This window comes from Sorex fumeus, unplaced genomic scaffold (genome assembly GCF_029834395.1).
Source record: "Sorex fumeus unplaced genomic scaffold, SorFum_2.1 ptg000008l, whole genome shotgun sequence".
NCBI classification, from domain to species: domain Eukaryota; kingdom Metazoa; phylum Chordata; class Mammalia; order Eulipotyphla; family Soricidae; genus Sorex; species Sorex fumeus.
This window is the reverse complement of record NW_026606065.1, coordinates 70,449,961-70,453,405: the sequence shown is the minus strand read 5'-3', so window position 1 is coordinate 70,453,405 and position 3,445 is coordinate 70,449,961. Positions and strand designations below refer to the sequence as shown.

General features: G+C 33.8%; 1 non-coding gene across 1 annotated transcript; it reads right to left on the bottom strand.

The window, feature by feature from the left end:
* Positions 1–1,297: 1,297 nt before the first annotated feature.
* Positions 1,298–1,428, bottom strand: LOC130019505 (small nucleolar RNA SNORA72). The gene has a single exon (XR_008791828.1). It is a non-coding gene; the product is annotated as a small nucleolar RNA SNORA72 (small nucleolar RNA).
* Between the last annotated feature and the right edge of the window lie 2,017 nt (positions 1,429–3,445).

The following is a 3,445-nucleotide window of genomic DNA, read 5'->3' as shown; positions in this document are numbered from 1 at the left end:
AATATTTTCTTCCTAAGTAACTTATTCAATCAGCAGTATATATGTAGAAGCATCTACTCAGATAAGATATTTGAATTATAATCTGAAGTTACAATAATTTATTGCAAAAACCTTCAGATCTGGCACTGGGACCTGTTCTATTGACTTCCATATTCATTTTGCTTATCTCCATCAACATAGGTGATTTTCTTTCACTATGTCATACGTACATTCTTCTACTAGCAATATACTCAATGCTCATTCTGTAGATTCCTTTCTCTAGTACTAGTGTCATGCTTTCCTAATAGAAAATGACATTAAAATCAAGTTTATATCCAACCCTGAAAACCAGAACTTAATAGTGTTTATTGATTTTTATAAGTCCCTTGATGGCCTGATCTTATTCACTTAAAAATTAGTTTAGTGGTTTATGTGGTCACCACCATTTAACAATTACTCCATATAATTTTAATTAATTAAGATTATTTTTCATTTTTAGAGGATCTAGACTTATTGAGATAAAACTGACATATAACTTCGTAGTACTTCAGGTACACAGATAATATATAAATCACTGTCATCACATTGTTCATCGATTTACTTGAGTGGGTGTCAGTAATGTCTACATTTGTCCCAGCCCTGAGATTTCAGCATCCTCTCTTCTCCTTACTCGTCTTTCCCAAGGCTGCCATATTGGAGGATCTTTCAGGGCCAAGGAATGACACCATTATTGTTTTTGGCATATTGAATACTCCAAAGGGAGCTTGCCAGGCTCAGCCATGTGAGCTGAATACTCTTGGTAGCTTGCCAGGCTCCCCGAGAGGCATATATATATAACATATATATATATATATGTCATATATATTTATATGTATATATATATATATTCCCCTCTATGATTTGTTGCCTACTGTCAACAATATATAATTATCAGTATTACAAGTTTAAAGTTCTTTATTTATAAAAACTATTTTTGTCTTAACCAAATAACCTGTATTATTGTTTTATATGTGCTGTTGTTGCCACACCAGGCCCATTACTGAAGTGGTCTGTACCAAATTCTACTGGTTTCCTGCTTTCTTAGCCATTTGAATGCTCTTACCATATGAATTTATTCTGTGCTATTTTACTATAAAGTTTTTTGTACTTCACTAAGTTTAAATTGATTTATTTGAAATTTTTATAATCTGTTCAAAGACAACCGGTAATCTTAAAACTAGCAATTATGGTCTTCAAAAGTATTAGAGTGACTTTACTGTTATTTCTGCTGGTGGGCTAACTAGATATGTCCATCTAGTCATATCTTCCACAATATTGTATTTGTCACTAGCATTTAGAGTCTGGACGAAGGGAAAGAATTAGGTCTGGGGACACATGAATTACCTTTTTATAATGAACTTTTAGCTCACCCTGATTATTATGAAATCAAAACAGTAACATTATTTGCAGGGTACTTTATGCTATTTTATTTTTAATGGGCCATATCCAGAATGGTTGATGTGGCTCTTAAAAGCCACTTTATGTGATTTTTATCTGATGGATAAAAATGAGGATTATTATTTAGTGCTCAAGTCCATCATAAATTTAGGGGCGGGGGGATTTCCTGAGTTTTGTCAACTTTTTTTGGCATCTACCATTATTAGATTCTATAAAATATTTTGGAATTTCACTAAACCTTCTGTTTTACCTACTCAATCTGCATTATTCCAACCACAAAATGTTACAGTATTTACATCTTAATGATTTGGGGGCATATCATGTACTTTTAATCATGATTACAATGCTATACCAATTGAAAGTCAAATTATAAAATGAAAAATAAAAGAGTAAAACTTTGCTCTTCAGGGCTATCTTTACCTTAAGACATGCTTCTGACTGCACTTCCAGATTTTCAGATACAATGAAATATGTCTCAGAAAATATGTCTTTTCTGAAAATATATCTTTTCCTGGTTCTGGAGCCACATATAATACTCCGAGCCCCACTAAGAGTGATCTCTTGCTGGATATGGCCCCCAAACACATCAAGAAACAAACAAATAAAAGGAAACCAGCCTGAGGTAACATGGAATTAATTGATTACTCTGTGGCCCACCACCACCATTTATAAAGATATGATTCATTATTCATTTACTATAAAAATTACTTCTGTGACCCCGATATAAGATAATTATTTTTAAGATATAACTCTAACATTTTTTAACCAGCTGGCTTGTTGTCAGTAAAAAGTTTTCTCATTTATTCCTGGTTCTGTGTCCCATGTCAATGCCTATGGTGTTCAGGAATCATATCAGATCCATGGATGAAATTTTGGATTGAGTCAGGGTTTTCTGTACACAAAGCAAGCACCTTAACTCCTGTGCTCTATCAGATTTGTAATTCCGTGTTTATTAACACTCTAATTTGGCAGTGATAAACAAGGCTTCATAGTTATAATCATACAATAAGTTTCTATTTCAGACAAGTATCTACCATATAGTAATGTGTCTTTATTTATATATTTATTTATAAGCCTGCTAAATTTTTTTTATTTTGTTGTTTTTAATTTAATTTTATTTTTATAAAGTTGTTCACAATAATTTATTACATTCAATATTATAACGCCAATTCCACCACCATTACACCTTCCTACCACCATTATTTTGAATATTCCCACTACCCCCAAAGCCCGCCTGCCCAAAGCAGGACCTAAATAACTTATTCTGTATTGCTTGTTGTAAATAATTTGCATAAAGTGACCCAAAAAAGTTTCCTTAGAGGAAAGTGTGTGAAAGCTGTTGTTTCTCAACCTGAAGCTATCAAGCCCTCGTACAAGAGGTTACTAACATTCTACAGGTGGATTTGTGTGCAAATACCTTTTTTTTTTTCCATCAACATCAGTTGCTTTCTACTTTATAACCCATCAGATGTGGTGTGCCACTCTTATTGCATCAGTGGTGTAGAGTAATGATATGTCATGCATGCTCCAGGAATTCTAAAATTTTAAATAGGGTGATATAGTTGGACTTAAATTTTTAACTTGATGGTAACTTTGGAGTTCCAGAGGCATCTCTGCAGCTTGATGCTCTCTCCCGAAATTTATTTGTGACTCTCTGGATCATGGCCACTAATGAGTTTATATAGTGCCAGAGGCAGTTTTGAGTTGTTACTGCCAGACTCACAGAATTACATGGAGATGGGGAGAGATTGGCCATTCCCAAAGCAATGTATCTTTTATATTTATGCTTTTAAAATAATTTTGAAGCTAATTCCTTTTATTTTTCTCTTTCCTTTTTTTTGTGGGGTGGGGGATCACATCAGCAGTGCTTAATGTTTACTCCTAGCTCTGTGCTCTGGTATCTCTCCTGCCAGTCTTCAGGGGGACGGGGACCATTTGCAGTGCAAATGCCCTACCACTGCATTATCTACCCACATCCAAATCCATTTTTTAATCTAAGATTTATTTTCACCAAAGTATCATATACTAT